This window comes from Pantherophis guttatus, chromosome 15 (assembly GCF_059756535.1).
Source record: "Pantherophis guttatus breed Tessera chromosome 15, ASM5975653v1, whole genome shotgun sequence".
Taxonomy (NCBI): Eukaryota; Metazoa; Chordata; class Lepidosauria; order Squamata; family Colubridae; genus Pantherophis; species Pantherophis guttatus.
The window spans coordinates 16746350-16760074 of record NC_142077.1 but is presented as its reverse complement, the minus strand read 5'-3'; positions in this window follow the sequence as shown (position 1 = coordinate 16760074).

Below are 13725 nucleotides of genomic sequence, written 5' to 3'. Positions count from 1 at the left end.
CATCAGGCTGAGGGCAGGGAAGCTCCCAGGCAACCGTCTCTTCCCCGTCTTTGATTGGCTACAGGGTTGTCATGATGAAGGGGGCAGGAATAGAGGCAGCCACTAAGGAGAGAGGGGAGGAGGGATTTTTTGTCTTCCCTGAGAACTGGAGGATTTGAATGCGAAATCTGCTTTCTTTAGGGAACCCTTTATTTTTTTATGGAAAAGTAAAGAGGTTCGATTTTAATGCTTTATTTTATTGCAACAGAGGAAGTCTGAAGTCAGCACTTTTTGTTCTTTTCTCTCTCTCCCCCCCCACTTTTCCCTTTCCCCTTCTCCCTCCTTCTGTTTCTCCCTACTTGATTTTGTATTTTTGTATTTAATTCTATAAATAATAAAATGTTTAAAGAGAAAAAGAAAGAACTGGAGGATTTGAATGTGAAATCTGATTTCTTCTGTTCAGATGCAGCCCAGAAACAGAAGGAATGAAGGAATGAAGAAAACAAAGGAATATTTAAAAATATATTTTTAAAAAAACAAAGGAAAACTTAGACTTTGACAGAAGAAAAATCAAAAGCGAACACCAAAAAAAGAGAAATTATCAAACTCTCTAGAAAAACTTGTTTAGCTCTCTAGGGTGTGATCCATGAGATATATAGCAATTAAAGGAAAGAATGATAAAAGTCAGCCTTCAGCAAATCTATTGGAGACGCAGAGCAGAGAGATCGGAAGATGAAGTGAAATTGGACGTTAAACAAAATAGTGTCATCAAAGAGTTTATAGAGAACTGGTAGTAAAAAAATGCTTTAAAAAAGTTTTTAAAAAGGCTCCCAAGCTTGCGCGCCAGAGCTGATTCCCCCCCCCCCGTGTTCTCCTTGCCTTCCCAAGCCTCCTTTTGGAGCTCAGCCAGGGAACCAGTAGCCAACCGGTCCAGGTTTCCCCACTGCTCTGGGGAGGATCTTGGGGTGGGCAAAAGGACTCCAGCTGCTGCCCTCAGAGCTGATTTGGGAATTTCCACAATTTCTGCTTTCTCCAAATTCAGAAAATATGGCCGTTATTGGCAGAAAATTTAAAGCTAAAAAGAATCCTCCCCAAAGAATCTGGGATATAGTAGCAAAAAGCAATCCTCAAAAAATATAACAGGCCCTTTGTTAGAATAGAATTCTTCCGTTGGCATTTCCACGTGTTAATCTGATTGGGGTAAATTGTAGGGTGATATAGTAATATTTAATTAATTAATTAATTAATTATTAAATTTTTATACCGCCCTTCTCCTAAAGGACTCAGCGTGGTGTACAGCCATATTAAAAGAAACATATACCCATAAAATTTAAAAACAATTTAAAATATATAAAATTTTGGCCCTTATGTTAAAAACTACGAACCCCCAATTAAAATTCATTTTCTAAGCCAGCCCGGCCTGTTGGAACAAAAGAGTCTTAAGGGCACTGCGAAAGGTACGTAGGTCGGGGATCATACGAATGTCTGGGGGCAGTTCATTCCAGAGGGCTGGTGCCCCCACAGAGAAGGCTCTCCTGGGGGTCGCCAGTCAACATTATGTGGCCAATGGCACCCTGAGGAGTCCCTCTCTGTGGGAGCGTATTGGCTGGTGGGAGACTATCGGTGGCAGAAGGCGATCTCGTACATACCCAGGTCCTAAGCCATGGAGCACTTTAAAGGTGGTAACCAACACCTTGAATCGCACCCGGAAGACCACCAGGAGCCAGTGCAGCTCGTGCAGGAGAGGTGTTACATGGGTACGCTGTGTCGCCCCCATAATCACCCTTGCAGCCGCATTCTGGACCAGTTGGAGCCTCCGAGTGCTCTTAAAGGGGAGCCCCATGTAGAGAGCATTACAGTAGTCCAGACAGGACGGGACAAGGGCGTTAGTGACCGTGTGCAAGGCGTCCCGGTCCAGAAAGGGACGTAACTGGTGAATCAGGCGAACATCATAAAATCTCCCCTGGCCACAGCCGTCATATGCTCTTCTAAAGACAGCCGTGCATCCAGGAGGACGCCCAGATTGCGAGCCCTCTCTGAGGGGGCCAAGATCTTGCCCCCAATAGTCAGCGATGGAGCTAACTGGCTATATCGGGACACCGGAAACCACTCGGTCTTGGAAGGGTTGAGTCTGAGCTTGTTTCTCCCCATCCAGATCCGCACGGCCTCCAGGCACCGGGACATCACGTCCAGGGCATCATTGGGGTGGTCCAGGGTGGAGATGTACAGCTGAGTATCATCAGCGTACTGATGTACCCTCACCCCAAAACCACTGATGATCTCACCCAAAAATTTACATTTTTAATAGTTTTTTAATTTGTTTGCTATTTTCCGTTATTATGATACAATCTTGCTAATATTCTGTCTTTAATAATTTAAACAATGTCTGATTAGCAAACTATTCTAATCCATTCAAGAGAACCAGGTTGGATGTATTAAAAGCGAATATTTTGCCTTTGATCTCAAATATAACACAGCTTTCTTCATTGCTTGTTCAGATCAGTTATGAACCTTCTTCAGAGGCTCTGAGTGATAAAAGCAAATTCACCTTTTCCACCAGATGCTCCCCAAACAAGGGTTGCAGACCAGGGTCTCCTGCTTGAGCAAGGGGTTGGACTAGAAGACCTCCAGGGCCCCTTCCAGCTCTCTTCTGATTCAAAATAGACTCAAAAAAACCTTCCCTCTGCAGAGAGCTTTGAATATCTCACCCCAAACTATGGCATATCAAGGACATTTCAGATTCCCTGAAACCCATTCAATGGATTAGATGGAATTACATTCCTGGGGGAAAAAATCCAGAGGCTTCAGGTTTTCTATTCCACTTTTACTCTGAGGTTTCCCATTGTGCTCAGGTCCAGTCTTAGTAAAACCCTGCAACCTTTGGGGAGGAAGGTGCAGCCCAGCAGCCCTGCCCTGGAGGCCCAGAGGGAGAAGACCTTCCCCAGATGACCTGCACTGGGCAACCGAAGGGCCCAAAAGCCCCTGGCCCCCTTATTGCCTGCTTCAAAATTCAGGCCAACCCCCCCCCTCCATTCCATTCACAGGCAGTCCTTGACTTACGACCACTGGAATTTCTGCCCTCAGTCGTGGCAGTCATGGAGTCGAAGCAGAGCCAATTTATGAGAGTTTTTATTCTATAATGGGCTTCAGTAGGCAAGAAACAGACCAGCATTTATAATAGAAGAGCATCTGTTGACTTAAAACTGGAACTGAGGAACTGCAGGCAAATCCCTGTCATTGATACTCTGGGCCCACACAGGGCCTCAACCAATCACAAGCCTTGAAAAAGACCCCCGCCCCCAAAATACGAATGGTCAAAGTTTCCCCCCAAAAGACTTGGAGTTAAGAGGGAGGCTCCTCTAGATTCCCTTTAGCAGCCCTTAAGACAGCTATAGGGACCCCATCCATAACAGACCGTCTACCTGGGAAGATCCAGGCCTCTTGGGTAAAAAGGCAAAATGGGATCTTTGGGCTCTCTGGATACAACTGGATCTTCCCCCACTGGATCCCGTCTAAAAGAGGGTCCTGTGATTTGGGGCTCAGCTCCATTAGGCTATTAGAAATGGTGTCTGCATTTAAAAACCCAGGCAGAGAATTTCTCCCCTTTCTCTGCCCTTAAAAACCATCAAACGAGACTTTGGAGCCCAGAAAAAGAGATCTGGACCTGAGCAGCAGAAACACAGGAAGCTGAGAGAGGGATGTCGCCACAACAACAGCAACACACACACACACACACACACACACACACCCCAGCACCTCAACACAAAGGGAATCGAACTTGCTCAGTCCTCCAGCTGAGTTGAGCTTCCATAGGAAGAGGCAGTCTACCACAAAAGAGCCAGGCCTTCTGGGCCAAAAGGGGAGAAATTAGGAGGGTCTTGGGGGTCTTGGGCTGGGTAGAAAAGGTGGAGGAGGGGAGCTTTGATAGGAACCCAAGGGAGGTCTCTCATCTCCTTGGGGTTCTACTGGCTGGATGATGTCATCCCTCCAGCTCAACTGTCAGTCAACTGTCAATCATCTGAGAGAAGATGGCTTTCATAGTCTTCTGGGCTCTTCCCAATTGTGTAGCCAACTTCTCAGAGGGCTGGGAAATTTCAGGGGTGGGAACAGCCGTTTCTTGTCTTCTTAGGAAAGGGAAACTGTCCACAACGGTTTTTTTCAGGACAGTTTTATCTTTAATCCTTTATTGGCACTAAGAGCCTCGTTTGATTACTTTCCATATGATGAGGATCACACAGCATCTTTAACCAGTGGTGGGATTCAAATTTTTTAACAACCGGTTCTGTGGGCATGGCTTATTTGGGGGCGTGGCTTGGTGGTGATGTGACCGAGTGGGTGTAGCTAGTTGGTCATGTGACTGGGTGGGCGTGGCTATGTGCATAGGGGCTACTCAGAGGGCTGAAAAAAGTAATTTCTGACTGGTCCTCGCACTATTCACCGGTCCTTGCACTTACGACTGTTCACACATTTATGCCCGTTGCAGCATTCTTTTTTTTTTTTTAATCTTATACATCCAACAAACATTAAATCTATAGTGGTCTACATCTCAACGCGAGAAGGAAATAAACTTGTCCCATTACATATATAGGATAACCTACAAAAGTCTATTACATATACCAATTGACATGCTTATCCAATACCTCTATTTGTAGCTCAATTTGACATCCAATTATACCATTGATTCCAAGATATATAATAATCTGTGTCCCCCCGTCCTTTCAGTAACATAGTAAGCCGATGTGATTCCACACAACTCATTATTTTCTGAATTACTACTTGTTCGGGTGGGCTGACCTCCATCTTCCAGTATTGGGCCCATGCCAATCTTGCAGCTGTTGTTATATGCAGCAGCAGGTACCATGTTGTTCTGTTAACATTTTCGGGTCTTATCCCTAATAAAAATACCTCAGGACGCAATTGTATACGCTGCCCCAACATCTCATTAAGCCACTTCAGAATATTCTTCCAAAATTTCATTGCCTCTCGACAGGTCCACCATTGGTGGAAATATGTGCCTTCTTTAACGCCACATTTCCAACAGACTGAGGGTGTTCCAGGGAACATTTTGGCGAGTCTGGCCATCGGTATGCCATTTTATATATATTTTCTTTATATCCTATTGACCGGGTTAGTTTCATATTCTTAGTCCAGATTTCGTTCCACCTCTCAGGCTCTATTGAATAACCTAAATTCTTCTCCCAGGCATGAACCGAAGTCTTCGCACCTTCCTCACCTACCTCCATAGCCATAAAGAATTTATAACATTTAGATAACACCTTTTCATCCACCCCCAATAATATTCTATCCAAAATCTGCACCTCTCGGCTAATCCCAAGTCTCTGTCTATCTCTCATATACTTACTGCTAATTTGCATGTACATCCACCAGCCTACGTTCACTCCTTGTTCCTGAAGTAACAATTTAGTTTTTAACTTCCCATTCATATCTAATATTTCTTTGTAAGTCAATTTTTTCTCCGGATTATACAGACTCGGATAGATCACAGCTTCCACAGGTGAAACCCAGAGTGGTACCTTATTATAATATGTTTTCCTAATTTCCATCCAACTCTCAATCGGGATTCCTCGCAGGTGATGTTTCGTAAAATATGCTGGGGGGTTGCCTCTCTCCCACCATAGGTAGGCATGCCACCCCTGTTGGAGATCATGACCTTCGATTGCTAACAGACGTCTCCTCTGTAGTGTAATCCACTCACGGATCCAAACCAAAACCGCCAAATTATAGTAGTACTTCCAATTTGGGACCCCCAACCCGCCTTGTTCTTTCAGTTTCTGCACTGTTTTCAACTTAATTCGAGGCTTCTTGCCCTGCCAAATAAATCTATTTGTAGCCCTGTCCAGGTTCCTAAAAACAGTTTTATCTAGTCTAACTGGGGCTGTTTGAAAGAGAAATACCATTCTGGGCACTACGCGGGTCTTAATTAAGGCTATCCATCCCATTAATGACAATTGTATCTTGCCCCATTTCTCCAAATCTTTGTCTAGTTGCTCAGTTAATTTTAGATAGTTATCTGCCTTTATTGAGGAGCATCTATCAGACAGGCAAATCCCTAAATATTTGACTTTACGAACTACCTGGAGGTCCAAAATGTTTTGTAATTCTAATTTTTGTATTTCCGTCATGCTTTTAACTATAATATTTGGTTTTTTTTCCTATTTATTTGTAATCCAGCCACCTCACCAAATTTCTCTATTATGTCAATAAGTCGCCCTCCAGAAGTTAATGGCTCTTCCAGAACAAAGACCAGGTCGTCCGCAAACGCCTGGACCTTGTATTCTTGTTCTCTGATCTTCAGTCCTCTTATGCTCACCTCTTGTCTTATTGACCTAAGCAACGGTTCTAGCGTGAATATAAACAGCAATGGGGAGAGTGGGCAGCCTTGTCTCGTTCCCTTCGCTATCGTCACCTCCTCCGACTCTTCTCCATTGACCAAAATCTTGGCCTTGTGTTGACTATAAATTGCCTGGATTGCATTCATGAAATGATCGCCAGCCTCCATATATTTCAATTGTGATATAAGATCATTCCAATTGACCCTATCAAAGGCTTTCTGGGCATCCAAAAAGAGGAACGCTGCCTGCTTCTCAGGGTGAGCCTCGTAATTTTCTCTCTCTCTCTCCTTCCCTCCCTCCCTCCCTTCCTTCCTTCCTTCCGGTGAGGCAGCCTTGATTTCTCCATCTCTTTCCACTTGGCTTTTTTCTAACCTCTCTGTGTTTCTGTCTCTCTGTGTGTTTTTTCAACTATGCAAAGTTCCGATAACTACTTTTTCATTAAAGTTTAATCTCTTCATCTCTTTTCACTTGTTTTTTTTTCTAGTTAGTTTTTTTTTTTTTTTTACTAAAGTTGGTCTGGCCACACTATTGCATCAGTCCTTTTGTGTGATGCCCTTGAGCATTAGCTTTCAAAATAAAGTAAATTTTGGCTCAAACTCAGCTGGCAGCTATTTCAGATTTGTGACATGCTCTGGCATTAACTGCCCCCCCCCCCGAGTTTTTTCTTTCTTCACTATACGAACAAATATCACATTTATTTTTTCTTCAGCCACAGGTGCCGTGTATTCCCTGCATGGAGCTCCCAAACCTCTCAATTCTAGATGACGGATATAATTCCATCTCTGCCCCTGTTATTATGACTCATATGAGGATTATTTCCCTTTCATTTCCCTCCAGAGAATTTCCCAACAATCTCTGACTGCAAGAACTAGCTGAATTATCCAGGGATCCCTCCTGAGAGGGAGAATTATGGTAAAAGTTTCAGCTCTGCTCTTTGGCTGAATCCTCCAGAGGAGACTTTGGGGAGAGAAATATGGAGGTTTGGGACAGGCAGAGTCTGTGCTCTTGAATGTACGTCTCTCTCCTTTCCAGGTGAAGCTGAGTGTTTCTCTGGGTTGAGAAAAAGCAACTGGATCATATTCCACCTTGTGAGAGTCCTTTGATTCTTCCAATTCTTCTTTAGAAACAGGAAAGGGATTCATTGATTCACGCCATGAATGATGGACCTCCTGCTTCTGCTTCTGATGCTGCTTTTGTCCCATCCAGTCTCTGGGAAGCTGAGAATCAAATGCCTGCTGAGTTTGGAGAACCAGGATGGAAAACAACCAAAGAGCTATCACAGCCCAGGAGACCATCTCATTGGTATAGTCCTCACTGGAAATGAAATATTGCATACAAAGTTGCTTTTCAACGTGGCTCCTTCTCTTCAGTTTGTTTTCCATGATTCGTAAGTCATTCAGGGTGATGGAGGTGCACTCCCTCCATTCTAACCCTCTCCTTCTTTTCTGTTTCTTATTTTTCATTTATTCCTATATTGGGGATATGTCTAATTTCCTGAATGATTTTGATTTCCATGGCTTCTCTCTTTTGTCTGATTTTGTGAAAGAGACTTAAATCCAAAAAGAGGTCTGAAAAAAAGCTAAAAAGGGTGCAGATTATTTTTCTCTCTCAGTTCAATCCTTAATTTATCACTTGAATAATGAATTTAAAGTAGTGGTGGAATCAGTTGTAGTTGCCATACCTCAGCCCATTTCCATATTTGTGTAACTGATCATTGTTTTTGGATCAATGTTGGTTTAAGGCTCTGTAGGCTTGTGGAGGATTATATATTAAAATCAGTATTTATTGTTGCTTTTGATTATAATAACATGTTTTAACAATAGGAATCTTTATTGGTTTTCATATGGCTTACGGTTCATTTTCAACATTCAAATGGTCAACAAGAATTCCCATCTCTTGCACAATCTCACACTTGGCTACAAGATCCATAACAACTATTTGAGCACTTTCCACACTTCAGATGCCTTGCTGGACATGCTCTCCACTGGAGAAGCCAATGTCCCCAACTACAGCTGTGGAAGGAAGGAGAACCTCCTGGCTCTTCTTGATGGAGCTGACAGGGTCATCTCCATCCAGATGTCAACTTTAGGAGGCACCTGCAAAGTCCCACAGGTTTGTGTGTGTTTTTCTCCCTCTGGTAAAGTGAGGGGTGGGTGGTGGTGGGTGAGCAATAGATGCAATCATGTCTTCTCCATGGAATTCAAGAGCTGCTTTTCTCCATATTAGCAAAAATGTCAGTATTTTACCCCATTATGTTCATCTTGAGATTAATCATAAAAGGCCTGAAATGCAAGCAATACATTCCCTGGAGAAAACTTTCTACCAACTATTTAACTGATCAAAAAATATCCCTGGTTGTTGAGGCCTCTATCAGCATCTTCATTTTCACAGATAAATAATGTCTGCCATATCCAGTCGGATTGAAGCTGGCAATAGTAGCATTTTATCCATCTAAAAAGTGGAATAAAAATTACTCTAGCAATTATAGGCCAAATAGACAAGCAGATATTGTGGCTAAAATTTATGCCATGATCCTCTTAGTTAAACTTGAGAAAAATGCATTCTTTGCAGAAGAACCAGAAGGTTTTAGCTAGAGTGAAAAGCTATATAGATTTTATAAGGAATAATGCACAAGTTAAAAATCTAATATTGGCACTTTGCAGGCTTTCTAGATGTTAGTGCAGCATTTGACTCAATAAAGAGAAAATTATGATGGAGAAAATGGATGGCCCTCAAAATGGAGCTCAGCCTGTTGGCCCTGATCCAAGCCCTTGTTTGAGAGGGAGGTTTGGGCTCAATAGAGCCATGAGAAGAAGGATCCATGCTTATCAAGGGGGAAGGGAAAGATGCATATTTGAACCCTTGTTCTTCAGTCGAGATATGAATGACTTATTAGGAGTAATGAAGGATAAAAAAACAGATCATTAATAAATCTTATTTTTTGACAAAAATGACTAAATAAGTGGACCAATGAAATGCAGTGTATGTAATATACAGTACTTGGATTTCAGAAAGGATTTGACAAAGTAAACCACAACCTATTTCTCGGAAAGCTGAAAATATGTGGGATAGACAGCATCACCCCCAGATGGGCTCAGCCTGTGGTCCTCAATGGAACTACGTCTGCATGGAGGGAAACAAGCAGTGGGGGACCCCAAGGTTCCATTTTAGGCCCAGTTCTCTTCAACATCTTCATGAATGATTTGGATGAGGGGAGAAATGGGGAAATCAACAAATTTGCACATTACACTAAAGTGGCAGGAATAGCCAACATCAAAGTAGGGTCAAGATCCAGATAGATCTAGATACACTTGAATCCTGGGCCTATTTAACTAAATGAAATTCATTGTAGAGAAAAGTAATGTTTTACACTTAGGCTAGAAAAACCAAATGTCCAGATTAGATGAAACCTGGCTCAATAGCAGTAACTGTGAAAGGGATCTTGGAGTCCCAATGGACAATCACCTAAATATGAGCCATGTGTGGCAGCAGCCAAAAAAGCTAATTCAGTCCTAGGCTGCATTAACAGAGGGATAAAATCAAGATCATATGAAGTATTGGTATTGCTTTATAATGTCTTGGTAAGACAACACTTGAAATAGTGCATCCAGTTTTGGCCACCATATTATAAAATGATGTAGAGACTCTGGAAAGAGTGCAGAAAAGATGATTAAAGGCCTGGAGACTAAAACATATGAGGAACAGTTGCAGGAATTGGTTATATCTAGTGTAGTGAAAAGGACTGGGGTGACATCATAGCAATGTACCAATATTGGGGGGGCTGCCACAGAGAAGAGGAGGTCCACCTATTTTCTAAAGTTCTAGAAAGCAAGACAAGAAACAATGGAGGGAAACTAATCAAGGAGAGAAACAACCTAGAACTAAGGAGAAATTTCCTAATGGTGAGGAATGGAACGTCTCCCCTTCAGAAATTATGGATGGTCCATCACTGGAGGCTCTTAAGAAGAGACTGGACAGCCACTTGTCTGGAATAGTATAGATAGATACAGATTAACAGAGTTGGAAGGGACCTTGTAGGTCATCTAGTCCAAGCAGACCCTACACCATTTCTGACAGATGATGGTCCAGTCTCTTCTTGAAAGCTTCCAGTGATGAAGCTCCCACAACTTCTGAAGGCAACTTTATCTCTTTATTTCCAGGTTGAATCTCTCCTTGTTCAGTTTCCATCCATTATTCCTTGTCCGGCCTTTGTGTGCTTTGGAAAACAGCTTGACCCCCTCCTCTCTGTGGCAGCCCCTCAAATATTGGAAGACTGCTATCCTGTCTCCCCTGGTCCTTCTCTTCACTAGACCAGCCATGCCCAGTTCCTGCAACCGTTCATTGTATGTTTTAGCCTCCAGTCCCCTAATCCTCTTGGTTGCTCTTCTCTGCACTTTTTCTAGAGTCTCAACATCTTTTTTATAGTGTGGTGACCAAAACTGGATGCAGGATTCTAGGTGTGGTTTTACTAAGGTTTTATAGGGCGGTATTAGTACCTCTCTTGATCTTGATTGTATCCCTTTGTTAATGCAGTTTAGGATTGCATTGGCTTTTTTGGCTGTTGCTGCACACTCTTCACTCATATTTAATTGGTAGCCCACTAAGACTCCAGGATCCTCTCCTAGTTACTGCTATTATGCCTGGTTTCACCCAGTCTATATTGTATAGGGTCTCCTGCTTGAGCAGGGGGTTGGACTAGAAGACCTCCAAGGTCCCTTCCAACCCATTTATTCTGTTTTAAGTTCTGTTATACATACTCATTTTTAGCATGCTAAATTCCTATTGGAACACACTGATTTACACTGATAATGTTGTGAAGGAGGTTCTGGGTTCAAATGGACAGTGGCCCGATATGCACACAAACACACTAAAGCATGCAAGTTGAGAGAGGAGTCTTAAAAAAGTAACTGGTTTAATAATAAAAGCACATAAAAACATAACCTACAAGAAGGCATCAACAGCCTAAAAAGATTCTCCTCTCAGCAAAGTCCATTAGCTCTAATCTTCTTCCCAAACGTGGGAGGCTCTCTGGGTTGTTTGTCAGTGTTCTCAGGAGCAAGGCAGTGACTCAGCTCATTGTAGTGACTTCAGCTCTGGAGGTTCTCAGCTGTTCAGAGTTCCCATAGTTGTGGGTTCTCTTCTTCTGTCCTCCTTCTTCTGCTTTCTCGCTTGTAAGTGAGCTGCTGCTGCTGCTGCTGCTTATATGCTCATCAACTGACCATTGGAAAGTGCAGGAAACTCAGAGCCAGGAAGCTGTGCTCTGATTGGTCCATCCAAACTATTCAAACTAATCAATCAATTAGTTGCAGCAATATGCTGAGAGGTTTCTCCTCGCACAAATGTGATATTATCACACTTAAACATTAGACTGTATACCCTGTGAAGAAGACTTGGATTCTTTTGTCATAATAATTATCTGATAATTTATAAATCAAGTTCAAAAGTGATGGTCTTTGGAAAACAACATCATAGCCATAGATCAAGAGTGAAATCTAAATTTTTTCCCTACCAGTTCTGTGGGCGTGGCTTGGTGGAGGGGGTGTCCTGTGACAGAGTGGGCGGGGCAGAACCCGGTAGGAAAACTTTTTAAATTTCTATTCTGCCAGCGTGTCCTTACCTTTCTCTCGCGGCTCCACCCACTCGCCCCATTCCCCGGAGTCGGGGTTTGCACCATTCCCCGACTCCTACTGCTCACCTTTCTCCCACGGCTGGCTGTCAGGGAAGGCAAGCACCCAAAAGTTACCATTTCTACCGGTTCTCCAAACCACCGGCCATCATCGCTACCTACTCGCCCGAGCCGGTCTGAACCAGGAGCATTTCACCCCTACCATAGATGCCTATTTGAGGGTAATCCAGTAAAGCAACTAACACCTTTCCTTACCTGGGGTTGTTTTCTCTGAGCCTGAATCTTGGCTCCCTCATCATCCAAGGAGCTCAGTTAGAGAAAGGGCAGGAGTGAAAGTTTTGCTTAAATGAAAACCTCATAGCTCTCCAGCTTCCTCAGCCCCAATGATTAAAGTATACGAGGCTCAGTTTTCCCCCATGTTCTTCCATCAATCTGATGTTTGGGGCTCCAGAGAGAAACCACCAGCAGAACCAACCCAATCTCAGCCTCTGAGGAGGATCTTGGGGTGGATAAAAGGACTCCAGCTGCTGCCCTCAGAGCTGATTTGGGAATTTACACAATTTCTGCTTTGTCTGAATTCAGAAAATATGGGCATTGGCATAAAATTTAATTTATGGAAACTGACAGACTCTGAAAATTGTGGCTGTTGGAACAGAGAAAAGTTCAATTAAAGACCAAACTTGGATTATGCAATTGACAAATCTTTGAGGTCTGCCTGTTTCTTGTATAACTGGAGAAAGAAGTTAAAAAATTTCCTCCAGAAAGAATCTGGGATACAGAAGCAAAAAAAGATGCAGCAATCCTCGAAAATTATAATAGGCTCTTAGCTGAAATAGAATACTCCAGTTGGCATTTTCATATGTTAATCTAATTGTGATAAATTGTAGGGGTGATACAGTAATATGATTTACATTTTTATTGTTTTTTAATTTGCTTATTATTTTCCACTTTTATCATACAATCTTGCTAATAGTCTGTCTTTAATATTTTAAACAATGTCTGATTAACAAGCTATTCTAATACATTCATGAGAACCAGGTTGGGTTTATTAAAATCTAATATTTTGGACTTGATCTGATCCCAAATATAACACAGCATTCTTCATTGCTTTTTCAGATCAGTCATACAATTGTTTCAGAGGCTCTGAGTGATAAAAGTCAATTCCCTTTTTTCCACCGGATGAATCCCAAAGAAGGATTCCAGTACCCAGCAATTGTCCCACTGCTCCTCCATTTCAGATGGACCCTGATTGGCCTCTTTGCTTCAAACACAGAGAAGGGAGAGAATTTCATGAGGATTTTTCCTCCTGTGCTTGTCAGGAATGGAATTTGTGTGGTTATATCACAACTGTTCTCAACAACTGGTTATACAGCATCCCTCAGGGATTCCCTCTCTAAGTGGAGACAAGTCAACGTCTTTGTTCACTTCATAGAATTTGATTCCATTTGGGAAAGAATTCTTCCTTTCCATTTAACATTTATGCGTCTGCCAGGACCCATTGAAGGGAAAGTCTGGATCTTCACAAATTTTATAGGGTATAAAATAAACAAGCGCAGACTTCTCAAATACATCCATAGTATTTGGAACTTTAGTCATCTGGCCAAAGAAAGGCCAAAGGATTCTGCCTTTGAACCCTATTTCTTTGTGGAAGAAAAGTTTCAAGATCCTTATTTTCTCTGTTCTCTTTCAAAGAACGTCTTTTCTGTCAAAGGCCGCAGAAGATGCACCCAGAAAGCCCCACTGGACACCCAGGAGAAAAGGAACAGG